We start from the raw sequence: 17,383 nt of genomic DNA on the forward strand, positions 1-17,383 counted from the left end.
GGAGACTTTCTTTCTGAGCTTAACAGTCATATAGGGAGGAATTTGCTATTTCCCATGCTCTTGAGAGCTTTAGCTTAATACTTGTTCTCTGAATCGAACACCACCTTTCTGTTGTAGCTAAGTGATACCTTGATTGCAAAATTGCATTCAGTTTTTAACTACAAATAGGTACAAAAAACATAATGAACTGTTCTTTCAGTTTGTACATTTATCATATAAATATCAGGCACTTAAGCTTCAGAGGTTTATTAGAACAAGTTTGCATTTGACTTTTGTCTGTCATAAAAAGTTTTTTTAAAACAAACACAGTTATTGCTGGGTGTGGTGGTGCATGCCTATCAATCCCAGTGTGGGGGAGGAGAAGGAGGATTATGTATTTACTTGGACCACATAGTATGACCCTGTTTCAAGAAAAATGGCCGGGTGGTGGTGGCGCATGCCTTTAATCCCAGCACTCGGGAGGCAGAGCCAGGTGGATCTCTGTGATTTTGAGGCCAGCCTGGGCTACAAAATGAGTTCCAGGAAAGGCGCAAAGCTACACAGAGAAACCTGGTCTCAAAAAACCAAAAAGAAAAATGAAAAACAGAAACAAAATGATGAAGAACAAAAAAGCACAGTAGCATTGAAGCAATTCATATTTTATTGTATTGAACCTGAAGAATATTAGTACTACCTCCTCGATCAACATCTTTTATCATAGTAAAGATTCTTGAAATATTTTGGCCATTTTATTTTGGAAAAGTTTAATTTTAGATTGCTTTCTCTGTAATGTGAAGCACTTGGAGAACCCAGTAGTTCATTAATAACCTAGGTTTCTAAATTTAAGTAAACTGAGAAGTCCTAAGACCTACTCATTTCCTTTGTTTGAATTACTATTTACTAGTAATAAATTATATGGGGCATGCACAATTCCCAGTGTTTGTACTTTTTAAGTTTAGTAATTATATATACTAGGACTGGGAATGTAGATCAGTGTAACATGCTTGTAGATGGTCAATGGGCCCTGGATTCAATTTCCATCATTCAGGAGAAAAATCACATTTTTTATATATATAATTTATTTGTTTATTATTTTATGTACATTGGTGTTTTGCCTGCATGTATGTCTATGTGAGGGTTGTCAGATCTTGGAGTTACAGACAGTTGTGAGCTGTCATGTGGGTGCTGGGAATTGAGCCCGGGTGCTCTGGAAGAGCTGTCAGTGCTCTTAACTGTTGAGCCTTCTCTCCAGCCCACATGTGTTTATTTGTGTGTGTGTGTGTGTGTGTGTGTGTGTGTGTGTGTGTGTGTGTTACCAAATTTTCTGTGCAGCATGAGCTGTAATATATACCAGAAATTTGTATTCTGTTTTGCTTAATGTTGCTATGATGAAACACTGACGAAAACCAATTTGGGGAGTTTATTTCATCTTATGCTGTGATTGAAGGAAGCCAGTGCAGGAGCTCAAGGCAGGAACCTGGAGGCAAGAACTGAAGCAGAGACCACCGAGGAATGTAGCTTACTGGCTTGCTTTCCTTGGTTTGCCTAGCTGTTTTTCTTATACAGTCCAGGCCTGCCTGCCCAGGGATGGCACTTCCAGCAATTGGGCTAGACCCTGTCACATCAGATAGCCATCCAGAATATGCCCCATAGACATGCCCACAGGCCCTTCTGATGGAGGCAGTTCCTCAAATGAGGTTCCCTTTTGTGGTGTGTCAAGTTGATAACTAAAATTAGCCTTCACAGTTTGTAAACTTTTTAATTAAAAGACTAAATAGAACCCCTAGAGAACGTATGGAACCAAGAGAACCCACTCTTGAAAGTTGTTCTCTGACCTCCACTCATGGACTGTGGTACACACACAGCATATATATGTATGCACATATACATACAAATGTATAGTTTAATGTAAGTTTAAAAAAAAGGATAATGAACATTTTCAACCCCTGTGTTCTATTAGAATTACTGACTTTTGCTGTTGTAGGAAAGAAGCACTCACACAATTATTAGTAAGTAGTGGTGTGTTCAGAACAGTTTTGTTTTCAGAGATAGACTGGGCTGCAGTAGACTTGTGGACCACAGTTTGGGGAGTCCTGTTTTGTATTCCACTGCTGTAGGTCATGGGGTTGTGTTACTGTGTTAGATGTTTCCACATCAACTTTGGAATGGTCTTTATCCATACAATTACTCTTCCTGAATGCAGTGAGCAGAATAACACTAGAGCCAGAATGCACTCAAGTTTTTTGAACAAATACTGTAGAACTGCCCTGAAGTGTAGGTACAGGTTAGGTGCAGGGTCTTGAGGGGCGATTATCTATGTGCTGGATTCCTGGTATGTCATTTCAGTCTGAGAGTTTATGTTGTCTGAAAAATGTCACTCTTTGACAGTCTCTTCTAGGTATTGCCTGTGCAACCCCAACCCCTCATTTCTGTTCTTTTTGGATAGTAGAATTCTGAATTGAACTTTATTTTTGTTTTTAAATGCATTTTCTTTCCTGCTGGGCATAAGGCACATGCCTATAATCCCAGGGCTCCCAGAGGTAGAGGCAGGAGAATCTCCTGAGTTTGAAACTAACCTGGTTTGTGAGCCCCAGGCATTCTGGGATTATACTGAGACCTTCTTCCCCTTCCATCCTCTATTCTCTGCTGTCCTCCAATTCCCCTTTCTCCTACAGTTGTCTTCGTTGTTTGGGGCATTTTCTTTAACTGAATTACTAAATTGCTTGACTTTTGGAAAGGTGTGTGTGTGGACATGATATGTGGGCATGCATTGGTGGCGAGACAGGGTCTCAAGTGGAACCTGGAGCTCTGATTCAGTTAGATTTCCTGTCCAGAAAACCCCACGGATCTCCCATATCTATTTCTCTAGCACTAGGATATAGGTGCGTTCTGCTATGCTTGACGTTTTATTTAGGCTCTGGGGATCCAAACTCAGGTCCTCATGCTTGTATGGCAAACATTTCACCAACTGAACCATTTTCTCAACTCTGTGTGTGTGTGTGTGTGTGTGTGTGTGTGTGTGTGTGTGTGTGTATGTATGTGTGTGTGTGTAATTGAGGTGAAGTTTTCATAATAAAATCAAACATTTTGAAGTGAATAATATTATTTGGCATTTATATATGTAAATATGAATGTACACACACACATTTCTATACAGTGCTGGGTATGGAACCCTGGGCCTCATGTGAGTTCTGTAGCAAGCTCGGTGCCCTTGGCCCATCCCCCACTCCTTTTTTTTTTTTTTTAAGTAGACTTGTGCTTAGCATCATATGAAATGCATAAACCTTAGGATAAGCAGGTGTCTTTCATGTGCCTTGATCAGATAATTTCAAGTTGGATATCCTTGCATTTAGAATTGATGTTCTTAGAAATAATTAGAAAAAGTACTAAGGATTGAAATTATTGGAAAGTAAAAAAACCTTGGAGAATAGAGGTTGAGGGTCTTTGCTCGTGATAGTGTGAAATTCAGTAAACAGAAGGCCCAACAGAGGAGAGGTACCTACTGGGAAGGAGGAAACTGAAGTAAATCTGTAAGAACCTAGTATATCATAGCATCATGTCTTCCTCTGATTTGTTTTGAATTAAAGACCAAACTAAGGCAGTATTGTATTTGAGAGATTAGCTTTAAGAAACACTGAAGACATTAAACTGTCTTCTGAAAAATTTCTTTGTCTGTTACCTAAGCAAATCTGAGAAATTGGGACTGGAGACACTAGCTTTCTACTCAGTATATTAGAATGTATACATTCTTGCCCTTGCTGCAGCAGCACACTGCCTGGTTTGCTTTTTTGAGACAGGGCTCAGAGCCTAGATTGGCTCTCCTGCCTCTACTTCTCAACGCTGCATCACATGCTACCATACAGAGTTGGTTTCTCTTTGAATGCATAGTTTCTGTAGCAAACAAATTGACAGACAGTGGTTCTCAGCCTGTGGCTCTCAACCAGAGGGGTCACACACCAGATATCTTTCATATCAGATATTTACATTACAAAAATTAATAATAGCAAAATTATAAAGTAGCAGTGAAAATAATTTTGTGGTTGGGGGTCACTACAGTGTGAGGAACTGTATTAAAAGGTAGTAACATTAGGATGGTGAGAACCACTGCCCTGGGTTTGTTTTTTTAAATTGGTTTAGTGATCTTATTGGAAAACAGTAACAACAAAAAGAGAGAGACCTTTATTTTAAAGATAGGTTTGATCGGGTAGTAGTCCCAGAAGTAGAGTGGCTCTGCTCCAAGCTGTGCTGGTGTCAATTGCTTCTCTTTAGCAGACAGTTGATGCCAAGTGGGCTTATTTTGCAAAACATCCTGCAACCCAGGTTTGACTTTCAAGAAAAGCAGCAGATGTTGGAGAGCGGGAGGCTTCTTTAGATAAAGGTGACTCCAGATTTAACACAGGACGGTCCCTGTTAGCATTCGTCAAGTAGAACATCACAACTTAGCTATATTGGTTACATTGGTTAGTAGAAGGAGGAAAGACAGATTGATCCGGTGGGCAGAAGGAGCTGGAATCAAAGGAATAATAAAGATTAAACTTTAGAAACTTGACTATTTCTTTGTTTTCTTGTATAATGGCTGTTCAAAGGTTACATTTTTGCCTCAGGTTTAGAATTGGGTCAGGTTTCTCATGCTTAGCAAATGGCTTAGGGGTGATTCTTACTATTGTGTTGGTGTCCATGTTTCAGTCAACCCGTCCCCACACCTCCCCCCCTCGTCCTCACCCCATTCCCATTGTCAATAGACAATGACAAAGTTAGGGAAAATTTTTTTTATCTAAAAGAGAAAATAGATTATATATTAATATTTATATCTGCTTTAATTAAGTCATTTAAAACGCACTAGTTGAAGTGTTTATTGTTAAAGACCAAGTTTTGAATCCTGGCTATGCCAACTAATTAGAGCTCTAACTCTATCTCTTTCGGTACAAGGTTTAGTGTTACTAACTTTAGAATGAGTCTAATAACGACAGCTCAAGGTTACTTTGATTTTCCAGAGTCTTCCTTATCACTGAACAATGATGAGACATTTCTACTTCTCACAGGACTTTGGAAGTTGTCTTTAGAGGGGACTGTGTCTAAGTGGGAAGTAGCAGTTTATTTAGTCAGAAGAAATACCTGGGTGTAAGGGACTTTGCGAGGCTGTGGTCTGCATTATTTAAAACCTAGAGCATACTGGTTTTCTAAGTCTTGAAAATCTCCAACTTTTCTTTTTGAAATTGCTTTGCCTAATGAAGGGGCTTTGACTTTATGTTTAAGTTTGGAATCAGGATTCCTAAGTCTTACAAGAAAGTTTACTGAAGTTTTGATTAGGAATCCAGGTAAAACAGTTGGAGATGGGATTGACAGTAATATTTTGTCATTTAATCCATTATTATTACTTATTTCTCATATTTTCTACATCTTAAATTTTCTGAACAGTATTTATAGTGTTCAGAGTGTGAACTTGGTATATTTCTCATCAATTAGATTTTTACTTTAACTTCTGATTGTGTATTGCTAGTATAGAAATATATAATGGGTTTTTGTTATTGTTCTGAGACCTTTATCCTGTGAGCTGCTCAAATTTACTTACTGTAGAGTAGCCTTTTCTGGAGTTTTTAGAGAGTTTGTATACACAGATTTGTGTATAAACATAGACAGTTTTACACGTTCTCTCTTTTCACTATTTATCTACCTTTTCTCTTCTTCCCTTAATGTACTAGTAAAAATGGTGAGACTTGGCATCCCTGTCTTGTTTGTGATTTTGGGAGATGAAGTTAGAAATGAGTTAGTCTTTGCCTCTGTTGATAAGATGTTAACTGCAGTTTGTGTTTGGGTGGGGGGTGGGCAGTGTAGGCCTGTATGTTTTTTTGTTTTTGTTTTTTGTGACAGCCTTCCCCTGTAGCCCAAGCTGGTCTGAAACTCACTATGTTGCGTAGACTAGACTTAACCTCAAAATTGTCCTGCCTTGGCCTTCGAGTGCTGCTGTGATTACCAGCTAGCACTGCCGACTATACCTGACTGTATGCTGGGCTGGCACTGCTGGGCTGCTTAGAATCTTTTCATCAGATTGAAGCAGAAGTTCTTCTTTATTCACAGTTTGCTGAGATAGTTTTTTGTTGTTGTTAACATTTTGTTTTTTAAATTGTGAGTAGATATGAGTTTTAAGATGATCATATTTTCTTTTTTAATTCTGTTAATATGGTTAATTATTAACTTGAATGTTAAAGCATTTTTTTGTTTTGTTTTTGTTTTTCGAGACAGGGTTTCTCTGTGTAGCTTTGCGCCTTTCCTGGAATTCACTCTGTAGCCCAGGCTGGCCTCGAACTCACAAAGATCCACCTAGCTCTGCCTCCCAAGTGCTGGGATTAAAGGCGTGTGCCACCACCACCGCCCGGCTTTAAAGCAATTATTTATGATTTATATATTTTATACATCTGTTTTGTAGGTGAGGAAATGTACACAAAGGTGGTGATATAGTTAGGCAATCATAGTAACCAGAAAAGTATAAGCTTGCCAAGCATAAGATGCAGCGGGAAACATAATAAAACTAGTACATTACACACTGTAAATATTAGTGAGGTTCCAGACATGGGATAGGCATTTAGCACATTGGTTCTTTGAAAAACCTGCATCAACTAGGACATATAAACCAATCCCATGATGGGAAGGTCTCCTTACCCTGGTCTCCTACCTTTCCAGTGATAGTTACAACAGTTATGTTTCTTTGTATAAAATACTACTCACTCATTCCCTACTACTTTTTGAAAACAGGATGGACTAGAAATTACTGACAGAAAATTGCAAGTTTTCATGCACAAGAGTAGTACATACACCTGTATCTGGTTGTAACAGTCCAGTACTCACAAGGGTATATGGTTGCTCAGTGGTCCTCCAGGTGAATATTTGCTTTAGGATAATAACTCATGATGTTGAGAATTTTAAATTCTGTTTTAAGTTTATGATTTTTTAAAATTTATTATGTATATAGTGCTCTGTCTGCATTTATACTTGCATGCCAGAGAGGGCACCAGATCTCATTATAGATGCTTATGAGCCACCATGTGGTTGCTGGGAATTGAACTCAGGACCTCTAGAAGAGCAGTCAGTGCTCTTAACCGCTGAGCCATCTCTCCAGTCTTAAGTTTATGATTTTTAATAGAACGTTTTGGCTGAGTTTAATTGGAGAGGTGGTGATAAAAGTAAGCTTCCCTTCCTGTTTGTTTCTTTTCCTCAGAAGTTTTCTAGAAATTTAACATAAAATTGGCTTCCTAATTACCCTTAGAAAAAGAACAACACAACCCGGATGTGGTGGCACAGTCTTGCAATATCAGCCCTCTGTACTGTAGGCAGAGGCAGCAGGGTCAGATGGAAGGCTGGAGAGGACTACAGCCAGGTCTGCAGAGGGAAAGGGGCTCTGAAAAAACTGACCAGTCAGTACAAAGTCAGCTTAAATCTGAGGTTTCTGAGGTTCAACTCAAAGCTTTTAGTGGTATTGTAAGTGATTCAGCAACTGTGAAGAATTTGTTCCAAGTCAAACTTTAAAATTTAAGCATTAGTCTGTCTTATAGTTTGCATTTGAAATAAGGAGAATATGAAATTATTCTAAGGTTAATCAGCTAGGAAACAAATCAAATACTAATAGTCTTTAAAACATAATTTCAGGATATACTTAAACCATAAGGTGTTTTTAAAAAGTCAAGATTACAGACGGGTGCTCTGCTTAACTTTTTTTTTTTTAAATGTAGATTTCTTTACTCTATTTTAAGTATGTGGGTATCTGCTTGCATGTATGTCTGTGCACCATGCCCCATAGAGGTCAGAAGAGAGCATTAGACTCCTTAGAATTGGAACATAGTTGTGAGCCACTATGTAGGTGGCTGGGAACTGAACTCAGGCCCTCTGCAAGGGCAGCCAGTGCTCTTAACCACTGAACCCTATCTCAAGCTCTGCTCTGCTTAACTTTTAATGGCCAAAAAGAATTTAGAAAAACCTTCAACCAGTTTGTAGAAGAATTAGACCCAAGTTCTCTGACACTCAAACTGTAAAATTCTATATGGAAAAAGGGGATAGATATCCACCTTTATGGATAATCATACACTATTGTTGGGATTTTAAAACTCATTATAGTGATGATGATGTGTATGAACTGTGTGTATCGAGGGTGTGAGCATGTCACAGTGCTCCTGTGGAGGTCAGGGTAACTTCTCAAGAGTCAGTTGTTTTCTTTTACGTTTACATGGGTTCTGAAGATCAAAGCTAGCAGGTCGGGCTAGTGAGGACAGCACCCTCACCTGCTTGGTCATCTTAAGTTTTAGGAAGCAAAGAAATACATTAAATTGCTGCTGTTTCTTAGAGTCTAAGTCATAGTTAATAGATTTGTTAGGAGAGTTAAATAAAGCAAGGAATCTGATGGAGTTAGATTTACTATATGTGTTCAGTAAATGGAGACTTGTTGGCCAACTTACTGATTTTTGACTCTCTAAAATGATATATAAAGCTTTTATTTTAGTTTTCTTTACCTATATGTTTTAAAGTAACTTTCTGACTTACTAGTTTATGATTTATTTCAAGCTAAATGCTTCATGCTGGATTCTGAATAGTTTGGGTTATAGTTAATGTATATAGTTGTACTTTTTCTTCTGTTTTTTGTTTTTTGTTTTGTTTTCAAGACAGGGTTTCTCTGTAGCCCTGGCTGTCCTGGAACTCGCCTTGTAGACCTGGCTGGCAGAGGTAAGAGATCTACTTACCTCTGCCTTCCGAGTGCTGGGATTAAAGGTGTGCACCACCACCACCACCACCACCACCACCACCACCACCACCACCACCGCTCTTAAGAGTAGTGTTGCACCAAAGTTGATAGTGTTGCACATCTTTCGAGAAACATGTTCTGATTTGTGTGTCACTGGAGATGTTTAGAACTTAGTTTATAGTTTCTTAAGTCATGATTCATATGGAATGGTTTTGAATGTGTTAAATAGTTCCTGCAGTTGGCAGTAATACAGATATTAGAGTTGTAGGACGTAGGACATATTAGCAGGCTCTGTGTCATGCCTTCCGTGTCTTTGGTGTCCGGTCCTTTTCGTTATCGATCATTAGTCTGCTGCCCCTTTCTTCTTCCATTGACACTAGTTGTTGTGGTGTTTTTCTCTGTCCTTCCTTTCTGTTTTCCTATAGTGTCTAGCCTCAGTGCTAGACACGTGTTAGTGCATTTCTTTTAGCAAAGCATTTGTTTGTTTTTATTTTTCAGTTGTGTATGGCTGTGTGGGTGTGTGCACATGAGTACAGGTGCCTGAGGAGGATCCCCTGGAGCTAGAGTTACAGGTGGTTGTGAGCGGCTTCTTAACTGCTGAGCTACCTCTCCAACCTGTTTTTCCTTTCTTTTCTTTTCTCTTTCTTTCCTTCTCACTCTCTTTTTTGGTTTTTCAAGACATGGTTTCTCTGTGTAACAGTCCTGTCTGGAACTCACTTTGTAGGCCATGCTGGCCTCCAACTCACAGAGATCTGACTACCTCTGCCTTCTGAGTGTTAGGACTAAAGGTGAGTGCTACCACTTCCTCGCCCTGTTTTTCTTTTATTAAGTCACATTTGGTTTTTTTTTGTATTTATTTTGTATATGGGTGGATACATATGTGCCATGGTGTGTGTGCAGAGGTTGTTTTGTGAGAGTCAGTTCTTCTACCTTGTGGATTTTGGGGATCAGGCTTAGTGGCAAGTATCTTTATCTCCTGAGCCCTCTTGCTGGCTTGCCTGGTTCTTTTCATGACTGCTTTTAATCTGCCACATGTGGTAGAATTTCTCTAAAATGCACCATTTGTGTGTATCATCTGCTCACACTGTCTCATTGCTTTCCATTTCCATTAGATTTCTCAGTGCTTCACAGTTTAGCTTGTCACATTATTAACCTTTTCATTTTCGTTCAGCCATGTTTATTGAACAACTTCTATGATCTAGATACACTAGAGTCTAAGCATAGAATGGAAAGCAAAGCAAACAGGAGTCCTCCTCAGGGATCTGGAGAAGACAAAAATTATGAAAAATAATTGTATGAGAGTAAGTTTGTATTCATCATTTCCTTCTCCCCAAAGGGAGGAATATAGAATGGTATCTAACTCAGTGGAAGAGTGCTTACTTGGTATGTATGAGGTGCTGGGCTCATCTGGCACTGGGAACAGATGGGGGGAGAGCAGGGAGGAGTATTCTATGAGAGCATACAGTAAGTACTGTAGATCTAGTCAGGGAGGTCATGACTTGTTGATACCGAAGAGAAGCCAGTATGGTGGCTCAGTTCTGCAATTCCCCAGCACTGGAGGCTGAGGTAGGAGGACTTCTATGCCAGCTTGGGCTACAGAATGAGGCTTTGTCTAAGAAAAGACCCGAAGAGAGTAAGTTTTATTACGTGCAATGTACAAATGAAGATCATACCAGGCAGAGGGATTCTTCCTCTGAAAGGAATGTTTGAGAATGAGAAACTAAACCTTGGAGCATTAACAAAAATGGGAATTGTAGGAGAAGATGGAAAAGAAGTTTGGGTTTGGCTGTGCAAGGAACTTGAACTGTGAAGTGATGATGGTGCTAATCTACAGTGAGGGGCTGGGCATGTCGCTCAGTGTTTGAGAGTTTGCCTAGCATGAGGAAGACAGGCAGATGTCTTTAGGAGTTTTGTGTAGTGGTAGGGGAGAGGAGAAGACAAGTAAGTGGTGGAAGACAGCTAGGTACTGTTGTGTTTTAGCAATTTGAGCAAAGAGATGGTGTGGTAGTAGAATAGATGACAAACCCCATAATTTAAAGAAATATTTAGGAAGTTAAATCAGTAGAATTCACTATCATAGATTGTTTTTAAAGTTTTTTAAGGGGTGGGAAAATGGCTTTGTAGATAATGATGATGTCATTCATTTCCTGGCCTAGAGAATGTTGTCTTACAGATGAAGAAAAATCATGAATTAGGTTTAGAATGTTTAGGTTTTGGGGTATCTCAGAATCATTTAAGGATGAATGTTGCCGGGCAGTGGTGGCATGAGCCTTTAATTCTAGCACTCAGAAGGCAGTGGTAGGTGAATCTCTTGAGTTCATGGACTGTAGCATGAATCTTAAAAGGTCTTATTAATAGAAAAACCCAGAGCCAGGTATTGGGGTGAGTTCTGAAAGATCAGAGAAGCAGAACAAACCACAGCTAACCTCACCTCGCCAACTTCTCAGCTGATCTTGTTTCCTCAGACTGGAAGTCTCTGAGTCCTCATCTGAATGGAACTCAGCTGAACTGCTACTAAAAGCCTAAAAGATTAAAAACCCTAGTTCCTGGTGTTCACGCCTTATATACCTTTCTGCTTCCTGCCATCACTTCCTGGGATTAAAGGTGTGTCTTTCCCAAGCAAGACATGAGATCTCAAGTCCTGAGATTAAAGGTGTGTGTCACCATGCCTGGCTTTGTTTCCAGTGTGGCCTTGAACTCAGAGATCCGGGTAGATTTCTGCTTCTGGAATGCTAGGATTAAAGGCGTGTGCTACCACTGCCTAACCTCTATGTTTAATATAGTAGCTGTTCTGTTCTCTGACCCCCAGATAAGTTCATTGGGGTGCACAATATATCAAGACACCCTGGTCTACAGAGCAGGTTCCAGGACAGCCAAGGCTACACAGAGAAATCTTGTCTCAAAACCAAGGGGGGGAAAAAGTGAATATCAGGTAGAGAAGAATTGATAGTCCAAGGAGAGAATTTGGCTGGGCATATTTAAGTTGAATATGATCTAGATTTAGATAGTGATTAAACCTGTGAGTAGATGGGTTGGGGCTGAGTGTAAACTAGCAAGGACTCAAGAATAAGCCTACAGATCTTTAGCATATAAAATGTTGGTGTTAGGGATTGAGACTGGGTTGAGGGTGAGGGTACAAGATAGCATCCAGAGGAGAGAAAACACGAGAATACTAAAGTGTGAGAGAGCTAAGGGGGGGGGGGGGGGGATTTCTAATGCTCTTTTGAAGGCAAGTCTGAAATCTCAAGATTTGATGATGACTATAGTTTTCATTTGATGCATAACATATCATCTTGAAACTTAACTGGCTTAGAACAATTTATTTGGATTATGTGGGCTGGCTGCATTCATTTTGGGCCTTTGGTGCTAGCTGGCGATGAGGTGCCTGGCTTCTCTTTCCTGGAGCTTCTGTGTCCGTCATTCAGTAATCCAGTTCAAGTTTCTTTACATGGTTTCCATTTCCCACAAGGGTGAAATAAGCCTCTCAAGGCTTAGTAAGACTTAGTTTAGAATATTTTGGCCGCACTATGCTTTTACCACAGCAACTCAGAATAGTTAAGAATTAGTGCCACTTGGTTAAGTGGAGTGAGTGGACTGGGAGATAACTAGAAGCAAAGTACCTTTCTATTCTCTAGTACTCTCCTTGACCTGAACTGGACTGCTGATTTCCCTGAATGTTAGGCTGTTTCTTTCCTCCTACTGAAGTCCCGCCTGTTTATTTGTAAACCACTTGTTGATGTCTCCCTCCTCCTTTCTTCCATTTCCCCTCTGCTTCTCTTCTTGGCCTCCTTCCCTTTCTCTGTGTCTCCTCCTCTTTTGGAGGTCTTAAGGTCTTACTCCATAACCCAAGCTGATCTTGAAGTTACGGTGACCTTTAGCTTTTTGCCTGGATTATAGGTTGGAACAGCTATGCCAGGCTTAAAGGAGTTCTAAAGTCTCCAGTCTTTCTAAAGTATCTTTTAATCTCAAGTGTGTGTGTGTGTGTGTGTGTAGGGGCTGTTGGCCCTCCTGTGTCTTTAATTAGCTTCACTCTCCCTCACCTCCCCATCCTCCATGCAGTTGTATATTTTCAGTAAGCTTTTCATTCTTTATTTATTCCTGCCTGGGAAGCCTTTCCTCATTTCCCCCTAGATAATGAATTACTCTTCTATACCTTGTTTATGCTTTTACTGTTGTACATGCTATAGTTATTTACTCATATGATCTTGAAGATAAGAAATTACAATGTGTAATGAAATTTACAATTTCATTAAATAGCCCGAGTCACAACTTGATTTATGATCTCTAGTCTTTTCTAAAAAGGTCTCACCTGATAGCAATTTGACCTTATTATACTTTTGGTACTCTGCCAGGCTCATTGGTACTAGGCCAATGCAGAAACTAGGAAGGAAAGTTGTGGTTTGGTGTGTTAGGTAAAATGTTACAAGAAATGATATATGGTCCTTTTTTTTTTTTTGTATATCTCAGTAAAGTGAGAATTTGTGAGGTTGTATTCTGTGTGGGTCTAATTGGAATTATGTCTGACATAGAAAGTTTTCATTGTGAGTGTTGAACAGGATAAAATAGCTATCATGGCATCTGCACAGGGAATATTTGTATCTACCTACCCTATCTGTGTTCCAGGTGTTGGGCAGGTTTTGTAGCTCATTACTTTATCCTCTATGTCTGTGTACCTAAAAGTGCTATGGGATAGAATAAAACTTGTACTTTTATGATCCATTACATTTTTGTTGTTGTTGTTGTTTTTTAAAACTATATAGCCCTGGCTGGCAGGGAACTCACTGTATAGACCAGGCTGGCCTTGAACTCACAGATACCTGCCCGCCTCTGCCTCCTGATTAAAGGTGTTCACCACACGCTCAACTCTATCACATTTGTTTATGGTAACTGTTTGTCTCTATGCTTGTTTGGTGTTGAGGTAGAGGTAGCAGTTTCTGTTGGTAGGACACTGTAAGGTGCTTATACTCTGGTTTACAACTCTGACTTTCTCATCATTTTCTTTTAATTTGACAAATGTAATGGGGGTTGGGGGGAGAAAAGAATCAGGTTGTCCCCTCAACCAACCCTCACTAAACTGGTAAGAGAGGCAGCCAAGTAAACAAGGCCATTAAAAGCTCGAGTGGGAAGTACTATTCTGAAAGGACATACACTTGCAATTACTTTAATAATAGAGCTGGTCAGTCAAGCATGCCAGAGAAGGTACAGTGTCTTGTGTTTTTGTGCAGACTATGGTGTGGTCCTCATCTGAGAACTATTTGAATTACAGCCAGGAGATGTCTGATCAGATGCCAGAGTTAGAGATGGCTGAAAAATAATTTACCTTCTTTTACTGTTTTCTGGCTTCTGTTTATTTCTTATATTCTGCAATTTAAAGTCTAGATAATGTGTAAGAATTCTGGTTATTTGAAATTTTGTATGTTTTCCATAAAAAGTGAAACAGCTAAAAATATCTCCCACATGGCAGCTCACAACCATCCAGAACTCTAGTTCCAGGGGATCCAATACCTTCTTCTGACCTCTGCAGACACACACATGGTTCACAGACTACTTATATGTAAGCAAAACACTCATATGCAATAAAATAAATCTTTAAAAAGAACCTTAGAACTAAACTCTCTACTTTTGTTTATTTGGCTTTTAATATACTGATATGTACCCGTCCCATAAATAACGAAATAAATTGAAAGTGAACTTCTAGTTCACTTTTAGCAAGGTCACAGATAATTAGGGTCCGAGCCATTGTCAAATGTAAGACCATCTGGAATGGGGAGATAAGCCGGTAAAATACCTGCTTTGCAAGGGTGAGGACCTGAATTTGGGCATGGCAACAAGGTTAACTGAGGCTAAGGAGGCAGGGGAGCTGGCTTGCCAGTCAGCCTAGGCAAAGCCTTTTGTCTCCGGGTTCAATAAATGAGAGACTGAGCGAAGAAGAAGCTGCCAGGCGTTGACTTCTGGCCCAGCACACCAGCATAAACATTTATCTCACACCATACACACATGACAATCAAATAGGATATTGAACTTAATAAAGACAAAATTTGAGCTTGCAGTATAGTAAGTTGTCCCCAAACTGCTCTGACATTTGTTTTCAGAGCAATGTTTGGAAGAAGTTTAGTTTGGTAAGAAGCTTGAGGAGTCCCAGGTGAAAGGAGTGGTAATGCCACCAAGGGGAAGTTTCCCGACTTCGGACGGAAGCTGTGTTTGCTTTTCAGTTGGCCACCAAGAGAATCACGTGTCTGGATTGATGATGTTACTAAAAGTACTCATTTATAATTAACAATATAGAAAACCTTACTTGTACCCAAGTTAAAACTTTGTAAGTATAAACAACAATTTCCTTTGCCTATTGTCCCTTAGACTTGACATTTGCCATATAGAATTGTATAAAGACCATTGTATGGTTATGGGAAAAGTAACTGTTACTAAGTCACATGTGATTTATCCAATTCTCAAGTCCTTTTTAGACTGTATAGCAGGGATTGTTTGAGAGTATTCTAATGAATATGTTTCTGAACATAGCTGATATTACCTCTTATCTCTGCATGTGGAATAATGATATCATTATCCATTTACTTGTTACAAACATTATATCTAAGTCTTGTAGAATAGTGCTCAAAATATGCTATTATAATTGTTCATTAATCATTGTTAGTACCCTGTGTTGAGAATTAGAAGGGGAAGGAGAGAGGGAAGAACCGCTGCTCTTCTCTGTTAGCTGGAAGGGTGACTGGCAGGAGTAGAGTCTGTAGCACGGCAGTGATCCTAAAGTGCTTCCCAGAGACGTGGACCCTGTTGCTGGCTTATGATCACTAGCTTGATTCTCTTAGCAATGTAAAGTTTTTCTTGTGTTTGTTTTTTTTGTCTTCTTTCGAGACAAGGTTTCACTGTGTATCTCTGGCTGTCCTGGAACTTACTATGTAGACCAGACTGGCCTCAAATTCACAGAGATTCACCTGCCTCAGCAGGATTAAAGGTGTGCATCATCACCCCCTCGGCTTAACTTTTTTTTTAAGTAGTTATTTTTATGAAGTTTCAGATTTTTTTTGATTTGATAAAATTAGGTCTTTTAATTATTCCATATTTGATTTTTAAAATGCAGATATTGTGTGTGTGTGTGTGTGTGTGTGTGTGTGTGTGTGTGTGTCTGTGTCTGTGTGTGTGTGTCTGTGTGTTTTAAGTAATAGGTTATATGACGCAGTGTTAAAGGTCATAGAATCGGGAACCAGAATACCTGGACTTCAATTCTGTCTCATCACTAACTAGGTACCTTCCAAAAGTGCTAATATGCTTTTATACTTTAATTCTTTAAATCTGTCAGTAGGGATTATAATAGTCCTTGTTTTGAGGATTAAGTGAATATTAGTAACTACTGTAAAAGTAGCATTATTACTCTTGGCTATTTATTTATTGCCTACCTTACTCATCAAAGTATGTGTACATTTTACCATCGAATCACATCTCTAGCCCAGCGGCTGGTTTTTAAGATAGGGTCTCACTATGTAGCTGACTGTCCCCTGATACTTCAGTTTGAATATTCTTGTACTAAAATTTCCTGAGATTAGACAATATCTCTTACAAAAATATTTTCTTATCAAGTGTTCAGAAATAGAAATCCTGCTAAGTACCATGAAAGCTGCTCACTGTGGTTTTTGGTTTTCTTCTTTTTGTTTGTTAGCTTAATTTAAGCATATAAAAGAGATTCCTAAAGGATCATGACTCCCTCACACACCAAGCTTTCTCAGTGTTGGAACCATATTTTATTTCATCTTTAAATCACCCAAACCTAAAATTTGCCTAATGTTTATTTGGTAGCTACATTGGGGGAGAAAAGGTGAGCACAATTGCATGTACTTTTTAGGTAGCTGATCAAATAGACATCTTTTAGGATCCTAACAGATGTGTGAACTTTGGGGCTAGTTATCTAACCTATCTTCTATTTCACTGAAGCACATGTGAAGTTTTGTTACTGGTTTTGTAAAAAATAATGACATTATTATTTTTAAAAAGTCTGGATACTTTGCCTAAACACTTCATTGGTTTTCACAATTACATCAGTATGTTCCAATAGTTTGGACAAGAATAAGTGTAATATAAACATTTTGCCGTATTTACTTAGTCATGTTCTTTTTGTTGTGGATTTAGCACATTGCAGAGAACACTGCAGATACGAGTGTAGTCTTTATTGTGTTACATAATGCCATTTTCGTGCCTTTTGTACAGTTTTCTGGTCCATATTGTCCTGCTAGACATACAGGAAATGATACTTGTTTGCTTTAACCCTATATAGAGATGGTGTTCACATACTAATATTCTTTACTCACACTTTTTGTGAAAATGCGAGTGTCTCTGGGTGGTGAAATTTCTGTGGTCTGTGCTTATCTTCAACTCTGCCAAATGACATCATTGTCCTCCAGATGGCCAGATATTTACCAGCTCACCAGCAATGTGGGGCATTCTCACTACTTTATATTCTTACTACTTTTGCTGATCTTATGAGTATGAAATAGCATTCCTTGATATTTCAATTTGTATTATCTGATAACTAGTATACTTGATCCTCTTTACACATGTTAGCCACTTGAATTTCCACATGAGTACTTTTCCATTTTTTAATTTTAGAAAGTATTCATTTTCATTGCATATTTTTATGATGATCAGTTTTGTGGGTTTTTT

General features: G+C 39.0%; 1 protein-coding gene across 5 annotated transcripts in view; it reads left to right on the forward strand.

Annotated features, from left to right (window-relative positions):
- Nucleotides 1-17,383, forward strand: part of Ints6 (integrator complex subunit 6) — a 79,400-nt gene that overhangs the window by 33,946 nt on the left and 28,071 nt on the right. The gene's annotated exons all lie outside the window — the stretch shown is intronic.

Source organism: Peromyscus eremicus, chromosome 9 (genome assembly GCF_949786415.1).
Source record: "Peromyscus eremicus chromosome 9, PerEre_H2_v1, whole genome shotgun sequence".
Taxonomy (NCBI): domain Eukaryota; kingdom Metazoa; phylum Chordata; class Mammalia; order Rodentia; family Cricetidae; genus Peromyscus; species Peromyscus eremicus.